Below are 17,968 nucleotides of genomic sequence, written 5' to 3'. Positions count from 1 at the left end.
ATGGTAGAGCTTGTACTGGTGGTGAAGAGAAAAGTCTCCTCACAGTTCCAAGGCAGAAAAGAGTGCTTGTGGCCACTCATAGACCAGAGCACAGGCCATGAAAGGAGTAAACATCTTGCCCTTGATCATAGCATCTAGGAAGAGCAGAAAATTTACAGGTCCCCAAAAGTATCTCTGAAAACAGCTACACAAAACCCCTGAAACTTGAGACAGTACATTTTCCACACTGCAAGCACACCCTTATCATAACAAAGAGTTTATAACTCAAGTAATTGGCTGGGATCATGAGCAAACCTCGCAAAAAAGTTAGACCATAAAATCTTTCTTTGGTAACAAAGAAGATCAAAACATACAACCAGAAGAGGTCAACAAAGTCAAAGCTTCTACATCCAAAGCCTCCAAGAAAAACATGAATCAGTCCCAGGCCACAGAAGAGCTTAAAAAGGATTTTGAAAAGCAAGTAAGAGAAATAGAGGAAAAACTGAGAGTGATGTGAGCAAATCATGAAAAACAAGTCAACAGCTTGCTAAAGGAGACCCAAAAAATACTGAAGAAAATAACACCTTAAAAAATAGCCTAACCCAAATGGCAAAAGAGGTCCAAAAACCCAATGAGAGGAAGATGCCCTAAAAAACAAAATTGGCCAGATGGAAAAAGAAGTCCTAAAGCTTACTGAAGAAAATACTTCCTTAAAAATTAGAATAGGGCAAGTGGAAGCTAGTGACTTTATGAGAAATCAAGACACTGTAAAACAAATTCAAAAGAATGGAAAAATAGAAAACAATGTGAAATATCTCATTGGAAAAACAACTGACCTGGAAAATAGATCCAGGAGAGATAATGTAAAAATTATTGGACTATCTGAAAGCCATGATCAAAAACAGAGCCTAGACATCATCTTCCAAGAAATTATCAAGGAAAACTGCCCTGATATTTTAGAAACAGAGGACAAAATAGAAATTGAAAGAATCCACGATCTCCTCCTGAAAGAGATCCCCAAAGGAAAACTCCTAGGAATATTGTAGCCAAATTCCAGAGTTCCCAGATCAAGGAGAAAATATTGCAACCAGCCAGAAAGAAACAATTCAAGTATTGTGGAAACACAATCAGGATAAGATTCAACAGCTTCTACATTAAGGGACTGCAGGGCTGGAATATGATATTCTGGATGGCAAAGGAGATAGGATTACAACCAAGAATCACCTACCCAGCAAAACTGAGTATAACCCTTCAGGGGAAAAATGGTATTCATTGAAACAGAGGACTTTCAAGCATTCTTGATGAAAAGACCAGAGCTAAATAGAAAATTTGACTTTCAAATACAAGATTGAAGAGAAACATGAAGAGGTAAACAGGAAAGGGAAATGATAAGGGACTTATTAAGATTGAACTGTTCACATTCCTGCATGGAAAGATGCTATTTGTAACTCATGAGACCTTTGTCAGTATTAAGGTAGTTGGAGGGAAAAATGTATATAGATATACATGTATATATGTAGATAGATAGATAGATAGATAGATAGATAGATAGATAGATAGAGGGCACAGGGTGAGTTGAAGATGAAGGGGGTGATATCTGGAAAATAAAATTAAGGGGTGAGAGAGGATTATATGGAGAGGAGAAAGGAACAGGTAGAATGGGGTACATTATCTCACAAAGAACAGAAAATAAAAGGCTCTTACAGTGGAGGGCAAACAGGGGAAGGTAAGAGGGAATGAGTGAATCTTATTCTCATAGGATTTGGCTTAAGGAGGGAATAGCATACACACTCAATGGAGTATGGAAAGCTATCTTACCCTACAGGAAAATATTGCGGCAAGGGGCAAGAGAGCAGGGAGATGATAGAGGGGAGGACAGATTGGGGGAGGAGGCAATCAGAAGCAAACACTTCTAAGGAGGGACAGGGTAGAACCCAAAGTTTTGAAAACAAATGATAAAAAAAAAATTGTTTTCACATGCAACTGGGAAATAAGATGTACAGGAAATGGTTATAGAAATCTATCCTGCCCTACAAGAAAATTGAAGGGGAAGGGGATAAAGAGAAGAGGGGGAAAGATAGAAGGGAGGGCAGCTTAGAGAAAGGGTATTCAGAATGCATGCCATCTTGGGCTGGGGGCAGGGATGAGATGGGGAGAAAATTTGGAACTCAAAATCTTGTGGAAGTGAATGTTGAAAATAAAAAATAAATAAATAAATTTAAAGAAAAAAATTAAATGGAGAAAACAAATGAACAAACAAATAACAGATAAAGTTACCTTTGCACAGCTATTATGAGGACCAGATGAGATAATATTGTAAAAAACTTAGCATGGTGCCTGAACATAGTAGATACCATATAAATGCTAGTTATCATCATTATCATCATTATTGTTATTACTATTTTTATTATCCTACTTCATTGAGAAAAAATGAGGCAATTTGCTGCCAGTTCCTTCTTTTCTCATCATATTATTCAAATATTTTCCTCCACTATCTCCTTCTTCCCCCTGTCTCAACTGAAGAGATGCCCTGGAAAAACTTTCAGTATGGACATTTGATTGCATTCTGATTCTGTCTAATCCAGCATATTTTCTCCACTATCATCCCTGTTTCTCACTAATCTTCCATCTCTCTGTATCTATCAGTTTTTCCTCTGCTGCCTACAAACATACCCATGCCTCTCTATTCCATGGAAAAACAAAACAAAACAAAACAATTCTTACTTGATCCAACCATCTCCACTGGCTCTTATTTTATATCCCCTCCCCCATGTTCATGAGTAAATGGCATTAGAATACTATCTATACTCAGTCCCTTTACTTCCTCTCTTCTCATTACTTTTATCATCCTTGGTTGTTGTATTTATTTACATGTCTTGTATTTTTTTTTTCTGTAGGTTGTCTGTAAAGCAAATAATTTGTTCAGGTCTGGTTCATTAGTAGGAATATCTCAAATGACTCTATTAAATATCCATCTTTTTGTTAATGATTAGGTTTGATTTTCCAGGAGATGGAACTTTGGATTGCATTTTGAGCTCTTTTATTTTTCAGAATACATTTTTCTACTCCCTTCTATAGTTTCTGGTACATACAAAATAGTTTGTGTTAAACAAATTTTCCTTCTTGTAATTTAAATGTCTCTCTTCTGGTTGCTCACAAAATGTATTTTTTGCAATTGGAATAGCTGAATTTAAACACTTTGTGTTTTGGAGTTTTCAGTGTAACATTTTTTGAAGGGGAAAACAATATGTGGTGTCATTTGACTGTTATTTTCAAACTTTTATTTTAAAATTTATTTTTAGTTTTCAAAATTCACTTCCACAAGATTTTGAGTTCCAAATTTTCTCCCTATCTCACCCCTCCCCCACACCAAGATAGCATGCATTCTGAATACCCCTTCCACTAATCTGCCCTCTCTTCTATCACTTCCCCCCCCATCCCCTTCTTCTTCTATTTTCCTGTAGGGCAGGATAGATTTCTATGCCACATTGCCTGTATATCTTATTTCCCAGTTGCATGTGAAACATTTGTTTTAACTTTTGTTTTTAAAACTTTGGGTTCCAAATTTTCTCCCTTCCTCCCTCCCCACCCACCTTCATTGAGAAAGCAAGCAAATTGATACAGGCTATTCATGTGTAATCATGCAAAACACTTCCATGATAGACATGTTGTAAAATACTAACTATATTTCTCTTCATCCTATCCTGACTCTTGTTTGCTGTATTCTCTCTTTTGACCTTGTCCCTCCTCAGAAGTGTTTGTTTCTGATTATCCCATCCTCCAATCTACCCTCCCTTCTATCATCTCCCCTCTCTTATCTCCTTCCTTCCTATTTTCTTATAGGGTAAGATAGCTTTCCATACCCAATTGAGTGTGTATGTTATTCCCTCCTTGAGCCAAATCCTACGAGAATAAGATTCACTCATTCCCTTTCACCTTTCCCCACTTCCCCTCCACTATAAAAGTATTTTCTCGTCAGTTTTATGTAAGATAATTTACCCCATTCTACCTCTCCCTTTCTCCTCCTCCCAATATAATCTCTCTCACCCCTTAATTTTATTTTTTTAGATATCACGCCTTCATCTTCAACTCACCCTGTGCTACTCTCTCTCTCCAAACACATAAGATTCTATTGTCTGACATTTTTTGTGTGTTTGCTCATGTTCCCAGCCAATTACTTGAGTTTCAAATTCTTTGTTAAGGTAGGCATCTGCTTCCAGTGTGGAGAATGTACTGTCCTAAGCTTTGAGGGTTTTGTACAGCTATTTTCACAGATAATTCTAGGGACCTGTAAATTTTCAGTTCTTCCTAGGTGCTATGATCAAGGGAAAGGTGTTTACTCCTTTCCTTGCTTGTGCTCCGGTCTATGAGTGGCCACAAGCACTCTTTTCTGCCTTGGCACTATGAGGAGGATTTTCTCTGAATCACCCCACAAACTCCACCATGCCAGAGCTCTTCCTTACCCCACAACTGCCACCAAGAACTGTGACCCATATCCAAGCATGGGCAAAGCAAAAGAATCCTGCCTCAGCACCAGCAAAGAGATCCATGCAATCCCCCTCTGATCAGCCATTCAATTCCTCCTCAGTCTCTGGGCCCAGAAGCAGATGCCACCCCAGGGCTATGCCAGGACTGGGTCAGATGCAGTTCTTCTCTTACCGCAGTCAGACATTCTTTTCCTAATGACCTCCTAAGTTAGCTTTGGTGTTTATAAGTTGATAAGTCTGGAAACTGCCACAGCTCCCTTGATTCAATCCCCTGAGGACTGCTCCAGGTTCACTGAGGCCCCATCTTTGCCTACACAGCCTGTACAGCACATGCTGAACTGCCCTTCTCTCCCAGCCAGGTGCAATAGACCTTTCCCATCAATCATCCAGGTTGTCTTGGGCTGGAAATTTGTTTCACTCTGTCTTTCTGTGGGTTCTGCTGCTCTAGAATTTGTTTAGAGACATTTTTTACAGGTATTTGGAGGGCTTTGGAGGAGAGCTCAACCACTGCTTTTACTCCACCATCTTGGCCCCACCTGGTATTTTTCTTTTATGTTAAGAAATTCTGAATATTTTTCTCATACTATTATTAATATCATTATTATTATTTTTTAATTCTAGTGTTCAGATTCTTTGTCTTGTGGTCTTCTAGAAGACATAATCCTTACGTCCTCCATGTGTATCCCGTCTTTCAGATCAATTTGTCTTTGTTTTGTAAAGATCATTTTTTTGAAAGTTGAATTTTGCCTCGTTTTTTTTCCCAGATCTTTCTTTACTTCTGCATATTTTCATTTTCAATCTATTGCTCTCTCTTTTGCTTCTTTGGTGATGTTTTCCCCTGTAGATTCAATTTTTTTAAAGTTATTCTACCAATTACTTCTGCTGAAAAGGCCATACACATTTTGCTTTCACAATTCTTATTTCTCTTTTAAAACATTCAGGAATATCCTGCTGTGGCTCTGTGCTCCACTGAGAATCCAGTTTTCTGATTCATGATGCGTTGATTCATTTTCTTTTGTCTTGTAATATTTATTTAAATATGCTGGACTCATGCAGTGTTTTGGAGGCCATCCTTCCCTCTGTTAATAATATCTTACCTTTTGGTTTATCTCTTGAACAAAGTCTTTAACTGAGTTTTCTTTTGCCTAACTTCTTGGGTAATTTCACTTTTTTCTGTTTCCCTCTATTGCTCATTTTCAGGATCTCTCCCTTTTTAAAGGTAGTTTCCTCAGAGGCTGAGCTTCAAAATTGGCTCAGACTCTTCCCACATTGGGACAATTCACATTTCACTGAAATTGATTTTTGCCTACTTACCTACCAATCTTAGCCACACAGAAAGATGGTTGTACCCTTGAACTTGCCACCACACACAAATGTACCACGTTTTTTCAGAAACTCTGAAATTCTCTTATCTCCTTCTGCCTCCCTCCCCCATATCTCCCTCTTCCTTCTCCCACAAAACCCTACTTTTAGTCCATACTGTGACCTCTAATTCCTTGACCTCTGAATTATCTCCCAGAACATCTCTTCTGCACTTGTCACTATCTCCTCTTCTCCCAATTTTTATCCCTTGGTACATCAATTCAATTCTACACTTTCCCCTCTCTTGAATCCCTACCCTCAGTATCATATCATCCCTCATGCATGGCCAAAATTTGGCCTTGGATCATTTCCACTATTTGTGAATTTTGGTCCTACACTTGTGCTACCAAAAAAAGGTGAAGAAAATCATACAACTGTTCTGTTTGGGACCATTAAAAATTCATGTGATATAACCTCAACTGGACCCTAAGTACTGCTAGGCAATCATACTGTACCTCCTTTGTCACCTCACTATCCCACGTTCTACAGAGGCTTTTCTAAAACTTTCCATCCCTCCTCAAAATTCTCATTGTTGTTCCTCTCCCATTTTCTCAGCTGAGAACCTTGTCTCATATTTTACAGAAAAAAATGAAGTTATTCATGTGAACTTCCTCTTCTTCTCTCTTCCCTGTCTCATGTCGCATAAGTACCTTCTGCCTCTTTCTCCTCTTTCATTCCTATCTCGTATGATGATGTAGCCTTGCTCTTTACCAAAGCTAACCCATCTACTTATTCAAGTGATCCCATTCCATTTCATCTCCTTAAAAAGATTGCTCCCACTGCTATTCCTATCTTTTTGTTACATCTACTGCACACAAACAGGCCCATATCCCTCTTATCCTGAAAATAAAAATACCTCACTTGATCCTTTTACTCCAGTTAAATATTGTGTTATGTCTCTTCTGCTTTTTGTATCTAAACTTCTCGAAAAGGCCATCTACAATATAAACCTCCACCTTTTCTCCTCTCACTCTTTTTAACTTCTTCCAATCTGGTCTTTGACCTTATCATTCTACCAAAACTGCTCTTTCCAAAGTTATGAATGGTCTCAGTTGCCAAATAAAATTGTCTTTCTTAATCATCATTCTTCTTGACCAATCTGCAGCTTGGACAGTGTTGACCACACTCTCTTCTTTGATACTATCTTCTCTCTAGGTTTTCAGGACACTACTCCCTCCGAGTTCTATCCTAGGCCCTCTTCTTTTCTCCTTATATACTGCTTCACTTGCTTATCACATTAGTTCCCAGGGATTTAATTGCCAACTCTATGCTAATGATTCTCAAATCTACCTGTGCTACTCCAATCTCTTTGGTGACATCCAGACTCACATCTCCAGCTGCATTTCAGATGTCTTGAACAGAATGTCCAGTATACATCTGTCCAAAACAGAACTCATTCTTTTTCTCTAAACCATATTCTCATTCTGCCATTCCTGTTATTATAGAGAGCATAACCCTTCTCCCAGTCCCTCAGCTCACAACCAGGAATTATCCTGGATTCCTCATTATTTTTCACCCTACTCAGCTACCCAAATTCAATCTGTTGCCAAGGCTTGTATATTTGCAAGATCTCACTACTATGTCCCATTCTCTTTTCTAACACCACCACCACTCTTGTACAGGCCCTCAGAGTCTTATACTTGGATTATCACAATAGCCTGTTGGTTGGTCTGCCTGCCTGAAGTTGCTAATCACTCCAGTCCAACTTCTGTTCAGCCACTAAAATGATTTTTATAAATCAAGGTCTGATCATGTCATCCCACTACTCAATAAACTCCAGTGGCTTCCTACTGCCTCCTGAAGTAAATATAAACTGCTCTATTTGATATTTAAAGCCCTTCACAACCCTTCTACTTTTCTAGTATTCTTATACCTTACTGCTGGATGTGTACTCTTCAGTCCAATAACACTGGTCCCCTGCTGTTCCATGAACCAGACAGTCTCTCAGGTCTGGCCATTTTCTCTAGCTATCCCCCATTCCCAGAATGCCCTCAATCTTTTCTGACTATGGACCTCCTTTGCTTCCTTTAACTCTCAATCAAAATCACACCTTCTACAGGAAGTCTTCTTAAACCCATCTTAATTCTAGGACCTTCTTTCTGTTATTCCCCCCCCCCCACATTCATTCTGTATATAGCTTTCTTTGTATATATTTTTTTCAGGTCTTCCCCACTCAATGGTAAGATTGTTGAGGGAAAAGACTATTTTAGCACAGTGCCTGGCACATGGCAGGCATTTAATAAATGTTTATTGATTGATTGAGTACTGGGGAGAGGAACATAACTGGCCCCAGCTGTATGTGAGTATCCTTTACTTCCTGCTGTATCCACAACATATGCTAACACCTTCCCTGAATTCCCTCTGTTCTCCCTTCAGTTCTATAGCTTAGTACTGCTATACTACAGAATACTGCCATACTGCATTTCCAACCAGAGTTATTTGGTTTCCTGTAACTTGGTGGGAGAAGCGTGTGAGGGGAGAACTGACTTCTATTGCAAACCTTTGTATCAGCTTGTTGAAGGCCTGCCAGAATACCTTGGCTATTGGTGAAAAGAGTGCTAAGTGAGTGTCTTAGGAATTAAGGATTATCCCCTTTGGGGTTAGTTCATCGGATTATTACCACATTAGAGTTTTTAGTACTTTAGACCATGGAAACAGCTAAAATTGTATTGTCTCATGTACATAATTCTTATTTTGGAGAGGTTGGAAATGCCGTGAAATTTGGAGAAAATGTCTGATCCTCCATGTTCTTTATCATTTTACCATCGAAATGATTATATAGGCTTGCCATCAGATGGGGTTCAATATTTTAATTTGGTTTCATTTACAAATCCTTAAATCCCAGGATCATCACTTAGATAAATAATGGATTAGGTAAGGTAAGTTCGAAAATTCTAGAAGGAGACTATATTCATTCCAAAACACCAGGCATCTAAATTGTATTTATCAGGGAATATTTATTTATTCATGCCATTACATGAGTGATTGCTTCTTTATTATCTTGCTAGGGACATAAAAATCCTAGCTTCTAAACAAAAGCCCCATTGATGTTTTAATAATTATACACATTGGTGAAGGGCTGTAATATGTCTTAAAATGTCTTCTTAAAAGTTGTTTATCTTAAGCATCTAAAGTTTCTAAAGTTAAGCTAAAAGAATTTTCAGTGTATATTATCAATTTTTTGTTTATATTTTCCTGAAGTTTTAACATTTTTGTCTGAGTAAAATAGATACCAGTTACCTTTGAAATTGTACCAAATATTTGAGTATAATTCAGAGCCACTGTCATTGTGAATTTAATGGGGGAGACTAATTCAGAGAGATTTCCAAATTTCCATGGTTCTTTATCTGGATGAGGGCTTTGTAGCAGACCTAATAAATACATGTATGTGTCTATAATCATGAATATAATTCCATGATAATCATTGTATATATTTTAAATTAAATTATTTCGCATTTAAAACAGAATATCCATTAATGTTATGCTGGTCAGAAAATATCCCCTTTAAAGCATCTTGTTGTATTGTAGTTTTGAATCACACTCTTCAATAAATTAAACTAATTTTTTACTATCATAATTGAATAAAGCTTTAGCAGAACTGAGCACCCATGGTCAGCAAGAAATGTATGCACTTTGTGCCTTAGAGGCCTTAGTTCACATAAAATTTCATTTATAAGTGAAATGAATTAGAGCATTTTAATCTAGATCCTTATAACCTAGTGGATATTAATGCATGTTTATTCAGGTATTAAATAGGTCAGGATTGAAATGAACAACTAGTTAGGAGCCTGTGTGAAAATAATGACTACTTCCAATGTGTTTGTAACTCATCAATAACATAATACTTCATTTTCTTGGCTACTTTTGATAAAGGCTTACCCTTCAATTTTTGCATTGAACTTTTGTGCAGCTCTTGTTCTAAAATGTAAAAGCACATGATTTCCTATAGACATTGACATTCTAAAAAAAAGAAAGAAGAAAGAAAGAGAGAAAGAAAGAAAAAAGAAGTGTAGTATAGTAAGAAAATTCCTAAACCTGGAATCAAGAGGCCTGCCTTTTATACTTGGCTTTATCATTTACTATCTTTAAAATTCCATGAGAAACTAGATGGTACAAAAGATAGACAACTGGGCTTGGCGTCAGGAAGACCCGAGTTCAAATGTGACCTCAGGCAATTACAAGCTATATGACCCTAGATAAGTCACTTAACTATGTTTGCCTCAGTTTCCTCATCTATAAAACAAGCTAAAGAAGGAAATGGCAAACCAGTGCAGCATCTTTGCCGAGAAAATTCTCAAAGGGCTCACAAAGTATTCGTCACTCAATGACTCAACGAAAACCCAGAGTAAATTAATGAGTCACTCTGAGCTTCATTTTCCTCATTTATAAAATAAGAACAAGACAACCAGCATCACAGGAGTTTTGTAGGCCAATGCTTAGAGAAATAACATGATATAATGAGTAGAATTCTGAACTTAGAAGGAGGAAGATGTGTTCAAATCCTACTGTGGATAATAAGAAATTGTGTGAGCATGCACAAGTCGCAATCTTTCTGACTCTCAGCTTATTCACCTTACTTAACTTTAATAGGGATAAAATTTCTTCACTGTTGTAAACATCAGATTAGATTAGTTAAGAATTTTGCAAAACTTTGAAATATTACATAAGTATCAAATAAGAAAATAACATATTTATTCTGACAATAACATAATTATAATATAAAGAAAGTTCCATATAAATATATTTATATCCCAATAATGGGCAGTTAGGTGGATAGAGCACTGAGCTTGGAATAGGAAGACTCATCTTCCTGAGTTCAAATCTGGCTTCAGACACACACTCATTTAGTGACCCTGAGCAAGTCACTTAACTGTATTTCCCTCAGTTTCTTCACCTGTAAAAAGAACTAGAGAATGCAATGGTAAACCAGTCCAACATCATTGCTGGGAAAACCCTGAATGAAGTCACAAAGAATTACACATGACTGAAACAACTGGAAAACAACAATAATAATAGTAACATCTGGCAATTATATTGAACTTTAAGGTTTACAAAGTGCTTTATAAATGTTATCTTGGGTGATCCTCATAGCTAGTGAGTGTGTGAAGCCAGATTTTAACTCAGAAAGCTGAATTTTCCCAACTTAAAGACTAGCCACCGTACCACCTAGCTGTTTATCTTTTAAAGCCCTTCAAAGCTTGTTTCCTTCTTGACTTTCCAGTCTTTTAGCACCTTACTCCCCTCTACCTTCTTCATAATCCAGTGAAACTTTCCTCTTGGCAATTCCTCACATGAGATACTCCATATCCTGATTCTATGCATTGTCACTGGCTGTCCCTATCCCTATAATTTGGTCTCATCCCATCTCATCTTTTTCTCTGTGTGTGTGTGTGTGTGTTTGTGTGTGTCTTACTGTCTTACTGTCTTTCTCTCTCTCTCTGTGTCTCTCTGTCTGTATCTGTCTCCCTCTCTGTCTCTCTCTCTCTTTATGTTTCCTTTGCATTCCAGCTAAAGTCTCATCTTCTACAAGAAGCCTTTCCCAGTGCCTCACCTCCAAGATAATCTCTGTAGATTCCTTGTTTTACATAGTTGTTTGCATGTTACCACCTCCTCCAGACTGTGAGCTTCTTGAGAGCATGATTTATTTTAATATTTCTTTGTATCTTTAGTGCTTAGCACAGTACCTGGCACATAGTAGGTTCTTAAAATATATGTTGAATTAACAGAATAAATAATTGAAAATCTCCAAATGGATTATAGTGTTATGACCATTATGTGAACTGAAAGATACCTTAGAGATAATGACAGCTCAGTACTAAGAAAAACTTTAGAAGTAATTTTTTCTTATATATTAGAAGAGTATGTTCTGTATTCTCAGTAGGTTACCTATTAGTGGAATGACAAAATCAATCTGATCACTAGAATACTTCTTAAAAGACTTCTCTAATGTCTCAGCAGAATGAGAAAGAACATTTTAAGGTGATTACCTTTCAAAGCCACATTCTAAGTGGTAAAAAACAAAGTGCCTAAAGCAGTATTACTTATATTAAAATTGTGTCACTTCAAAATGTATATCTATAGTGGTTGGGGGATTTATTGTTGGTTGCACTTTACAGTTGGCTAACCACAGAGTAAATGTATTGGAGTCTACAAACATTGTAACCTCCTGAACCTCCTGAAAGGGATCCCAAGATGAAAACTCCCAGGGATATTATAGCCAAATTTCAGACATAGAAAAAAAAACAAATTAAAAATCCTTGATTCAATGTCAAAATAAAAATTTAAAAATGAAATTTAAAAAAAGCTGAGCTGGTTTTATTTTAAAAAAACAATAAAACAGATAAAATGTTGGTTAATTTGATTTTAAAAATGAAGAAGTACTATTGTGCTATAAGAAACGATGAGCAAGCAGAATTCAAAAAAATAGGAAAGACTTACATGAACTGATACAGAGTGAAATGAGCAGAACCAGGAGAATATTGTACACAGTAACAACCACATTATGGGATGACTGACTTTGGCAGACTTGGCTCTTCACGGCAATGCAAGAATCTAAGACACCTCCAAAAAACTCAAGATGGAAAAAGCTATCCACATCCAGAGAAAGAACTATGGAATCTGAATGCAGATAGAAGCATACTATTTGCTTTCCTTTTCCTTTGTTGTTTTGTTTTATTGCTTCATTCATATGTCAGATTGTACACTGATTTGGGCGGGGGGTAAATGGGAGGGAAAGAAAATTTCAAACTCAAAATCTTATGGAAGTGAATGTTGCAAACTAACAATAAATAAATTAATTATCCAAAATCAAAATAAAGAAAACTAAATTACCAGTATCAAAAATGAAAAAAAGTGACTGCACCACCAAGGAAGATGAAAGTAAAGCAATTATTAGGTGATATTTTACCTAACATGTGCTAATAAATCTGACAATCTAAGTGAAATGGATAAATATTTTAAAACTAGAAATGGCTCAGATTAACAGAAGAAATAGAATACTTAAATAATTCTCTAATTTTAAAAATTATTATTTTTTATTTTTAATACTATTATTTTTTTTTTAGTTTTCAACATTCACTTCCATAAGATTTTGAGTTTTAAATTTTTTCCCCTCTCTCTCCTCCCCCTCCTCCAAGATGGCGTACAATCTGATATAGGTTCTACTTATACATTCATATTAAGCATATTTTCCCATTAGTCATGAAGTAAAGAACAATTAGAACTAATAAGCCCTTTCCCAGCACAGGAGAGAGGCAGGGAAAGGAGGAGGAGGTGGAGATGGCCTGAGCACCAGCGTAGCAGATCCGTCAGATTAGTGCCCACACTATGCTTCGGGGCTTTCTGCAGGTTCTCCTCAAGCAGCTGATCAGAGAGTGGCAGCCCCTCTGCTACTGCTGCTGAGCCTTTCCACTGGCATTGTACCCAATTGGTCTGGGGAGCTCCTTTATCCCCACCAATAGGGAGATGGTACTGGGATCATGAGAACAACACTCTTAAATTACAAAGTCCAATGCATGTATCAGAAGCCAAAGAGAAACTCAAAAAGGGAAAAGCAATTCACTTTGGTGAAAATGATGGCACCACCTCAGAAAGGTTTTCTGAGAAGAGATTTTTCTGAAAATGATGAGAAATCAACCAAAGGAACTGATAAACATCCAATGAATGACTAGGTTACTCTGGATGATGCTAAATATGTCACCTTGTTTTTATTACAAGACACTGAAACACAGTGTTATCTATTCCTTTACAAACATTTATGAGGAATAAAAATCTTGACAAATTCCTCATGGCATTGTTATATTACTTATCTTATTATGTAGAAAAACTTTCATTGGAAAAAAAGGCCAAAAGCAACATGGCAAGCCACATACAGAAAAAAAGAGATGAAGTTAGTTATTGAGAGGTTACAAAAGTCACAGAAATAACTTGCCCAGAAATATCATATGCTTGTTTTAGGTTTGAGAATGCTTGACAAGCATCACATCACAGGCCTGTGGAAAAAAAAAATTCAGATACACAAAAAGACTAGAATTTCTTTGAGGCCTTCTTTAACTTCTGTACATATGCAGCTTAGATAGTATTCTGATGTGAGTCCCTAACAGATATTGATGAAGAAATATGTAGACTGTTTCATACTAGTATGTTAAACAGTGCAAGAAGGAAGTGAGAGAATGAAGAAGCTCATGAGGAAAACAGAAGAACGACTTTTTTGCAGTTCAGGAGGAGCCAGCTCCATTGGCTCTCCAAAGCCTATTGTTAAATTTTCAGGGTAAGCATTTTCAACCTCAGAAATTGGCAAACCCGACAAATTAGAGATTGATTTATTGTTTTATTGTTTGTCTAGACTTGAGAAAGTGGTGGAGAAAATGTTAATAAAGCAGATTAAGCTTTAAAAAAAGAACTAATGTGAGGAGCCATGAGAATGAAGCAATAAAACAAAACAACAAAGGAATACTAGAGCAAATATGCTTCCATCTGCATTCAGTCTCTATTGTTCTTTCTCTGGATGTGGATAGCTTTTTCCATTGTGGTTCTTTTGGATTTATCTTAGATCCTTGCATTGCTGAGGAGTGCCAAGTCTATCAAAGACAGTCATCACACAGTGTGGCTGTTACTGTGTACAATGTTCTCCTGGTCCTGCTCATTTCACTCAGCATCAGTTCATATAAGTCTTCTTAAGTTTGTTTGGGCACATAGACTCCTAAATATTTTATAATGTCTACAGTAACTTTAAATGGAGTTTCCCTTTTCATCTCTTGCTGTTGGGCTGTGTTAGTAAGATATAGAAATGCTGATGACTTGTCTGGGTTTGTTTTATATCCTGCAACTTTGCTAAAGTTTTTTTTTTATTTCGAGTAGTTTTTTACTCAATTCTCTAGGATTCTCCAAGTATATCATCACACCATTTGCAAAAAGTGACACTTTTATTTCTTCTTTGACAATTCCTTTTCACCACTTCATTAGATTTTTAACCATCACATTATAGTCAACTTAAACCCACCTGCTCTATGTATATCTCTTCTAAAGATCATAAGAAAGATACAGTTCTCAAGAATTATAAACATCATCTTCCCGAGTAGGGATGTAAACGGTTTGCCTTTATTGAATAAAAGGGTTTTCTCCTTTCCTGTTTACCTTTTTATGCTTCTCTTGAGTCTTGTATCTGAAGATCAAATTTTTCATGGAATTCTGATCTTTTTATCATGAAACTCTGGAAGTCCCCTATTTCATTAAATGCCCATCTCCTCCTCTGAAAGCTTATGCTAAATTGTGCTGGTAGCTGATGCTTGGTTGTAATCTAAGCTCTTCTGCCTTACAGAATATCATATTCCAAGCCTTCCAATCTCTTAATGTAGAGGTTTCATGGTCCTGCATAATCCTGACTGTTCCATGAGATTTGAATTGTTTCTTTCTGGCTGCTTGCAAGATTTCGTCCTTTACCTGATAGTTCTGGAATTCATGTATAATATTCCTTGCATTTTCAATTTGGGATCTCTTTCAGGAGGTGTTTGGTGAATTCTTTTGATGACTATTTTACCCTCTGGTTCTAGGTCTTCAGGGCAGTTTTCCTTGACAATCTCTTGAAAGAGATTGTCCAGGCTCTTTTTTTATTATGATTTTCAGGTAGACCAATAATTCTCAAATTATCTTTCCTGGATCTATTTTCCAGGTTAGTTGTTTTTCCAAAGAGGTATTTTACATTTTCTTCTATTTTCTCATGCTTTTGATCTTTTTTTCACTGATTCTTGATGTCTCATAGAGTCACTAGCTTCCAATTGCCCAATTCTATTTTTTTTTTGCATTCACTCCTTCCAATGATTATTTTTACTTAAGTTTCTCACTTGTTTGGTATCAGATGTTAGTAAAAGTGAAATCTTAAAAAAAACCCACTCTTTTTGTTTTCTATTAGTAACCCATCAAGTAGTAAATAACCGTAATGCAAGATTTTCGGGCAAATGAGCATTTCAAATTATGATGAATTCAGTTGAAGAAGGCTGTTTAATCAGTTTGATCTGAAGGCCTAACTCTGTATTTCAGTACATGTTCTTCATGAGGATGAGATTAGACAAACTTTCTGAGTGCTGTGACCAGTTAGGTGTGTTTTTTTTTTATCCAGAGAGTAGGGATTGTTGCAATACTTCTGCTGCATAGTCACATGGACCCATTGTATCATGCCCAAAATTTTCAGATTCTTCTATGACCCTTAACTTATCAAAGGATTCACTCTCACTGGAAGGTACTGGCAAGAGAAATGAAATGCTGTAGGAAGGAACTACATTATCAGGAGTTTGGGCACAGACAGGCTCACTCCATTGTCCACTTCTTTTCTTATCAATTATAAACCCTTGAACTTGAAGACAATAAACTGTCCAAGGATCCAGATTAGTAAAGATTCAGATTCATATATTTTTTACAACTTATTGTTGGTGCTATTTTTCCAGTATTGCACATTGTAAGTCCATGAGTAATAATAATCTCTTAAAACCAACCTGTTAGGTTCATTTTCAGTGTTTGGATATGAGAAGTGTAAGTGTAAAGAGCCAGCCAATAATTCTACTTGTATTCTAAGAGGTCCAATGATGGTGTCTTCTAAGGGATAAAAGATGATGTTTATCCAATCTGATTGGTCATCTTCAGATTCAGCCCTGACTCTGAAGATGTAGTTACCATACTTGGAGATTTCTGAGAAATCACAACTGTTGAGGGTAATATTCTTGTACTTATCTTTGAATGACCTATAATTTTTACACTGTGCTGTGTATATCACATTTCCCTTATAAAATTAGGTGGCTCCCGCTGCAGAATGTTCTTCAAATTAACTGAATTCATTCCTACATTTTTTTGGCTTTGGTAGTATTCCCAGCACTGTGATTAAGAGGCAGCTGTACATTCAGGGCTGGAAACTCCTTTCCATGTCCAGGGGTTGTGATCTTGCCAATCTAGACTCCTGTCACCTTCATCTATGTAACTGTTTCTTTGGAGATGCTTTTTTTGGTGGAGAAAGGAGAACCAAAACCCTTCAAGAAGGAGGGGAAGGGGATGCCCAGTGATGCCTTTACTCATCTTGCTGCATAACCTCCCAATTCTAATTTTTAATGAATTGTTTTCTTCAGTTAGCTTTTGTGCTTCCTTTTCCACTTGGTCCATTTTACTTTTTAGGGAGTTTTTTTCTTCAGTGTGCTGTCCATTTTGTCAATTGTGTTTTTAAAGGAATTGTTCAATTTTTCTTCTGCCCCTCTTATTTGAATTTTAAAATCCTTCTTGAGCTCTTCCAAGAAGGCTTTTTGGCTTGAGACCAGTTCTCATTCCTCTTTGAGGTTTCAAATGTGAGTATATTGACAATGTTGTCCTCTCCTGAATTTGTGTTTTAAATTTGTGTTCCCAGTCACCTAGCTACTTCTGTATCGTCATTGTTTTCCTATGTTGCTTTTTGCTTGTGATGTTTGCCTTTTTTTTTGACTTTTAAAGTTGATCTCTTCATCTGGGTCACAGGCAGCACTGCCCCAAACTTCTTGTGCTGGGGGCTAAGGGCCTGTGTACTGGTTTGCTGAGGTCGGGCTTACCACTGGCTTGCTGGGACACCTCTCTTCCTGTACTGGTCCTCTTCAGCCACCGCAAGGGAGACCTTTCCTGTTAATTGCTCTAGCCTCACAAGCTAAAAGGCTGCTGTATCTAGTTTTTCTGCTGACTCTACTATTTCAGGATTTTTCCCTGGAGCAATATTCTCTGGGTTTTTTAAGGTAAATAAGGGAGGGTTAGAACAACTTATTGTTTACTCTGTCATCATGACTCCTGGTAGTCAAAATAGGTGACTTTCAAACATTCAGTCTGTAGGCTGATAACTCTAGGAGCAACCACTGCCACTGCTGCTGCCACTACTGCTGCTGATTCAGTCCCTCCCAAGGCTTGTTCCTGGCTTGCTGGTGCAGGGGCTGTATTGGCACACTCTGCAGCCCTGTGATGGACTGGGCTTCTCTCTCACCCAGTTCTGACAGACCCCTTCTGCTGACCTTCTAAGTTGTCTCTGCTGTCTCTGGGCTTAGAAGATGAAACTACCACCGCTGCTGGTGATTCAGTCCCCTGAGGCCTGCTCTGGATTTTCTTAGGCCAGGTTTATGCTACACCTTGCATGCTGGACA

At 37.2% G+C, this 17,968-nt stretch overlaps 2 pseudogenes; one reads left to right on the top strand and one right to left on the bottom strand.

Moving 5' to 3' along the window:
* The first annotated feature begins 13,338 nt into the window (after positions 1 to 13,338).
* Positions 13,339 to 14,088, top strand: LOC110216376 (protein phosphatase 1 regulatory subunit 36 pseudogene; annotated as a pseudogene).
* A 1,774-nt stretch (positions 14,089 to 15,862) lies between these two features.
* LOC110216378 (interleukin-10 receptor subunit beta pseudogene) lies at positions 15,863 to 16,743 on the bottom strand (annotated as a pseudogene).
* Between the last annotated feature and the right edge of the window lie 1,225 nt (positions 16,744 to 17,968).

Source organism: Phascolarctos cinereus, unplaced genomic scaffold (genome assembly GCF_003287225.1).
Source record: "Phascolarctos cinereus isolate Bilbo 61053 unplaced genomic scaffold, phaCin_HiC Scaffold_5;HRSCAF=322, whole genome shotgun sequence".
Classification (NCBI taxonomy): Eukaryota; Metazoa; Chordata; class Mammalia; order Diprotodontia; family Phascolarctidae; genus Phascolarctos; species Phascolarctos cinereus.
Note: the sequence above shows the minus strand (reverse complement) of the source record. Positions and strands in the feature narration are given on the sequence as shown.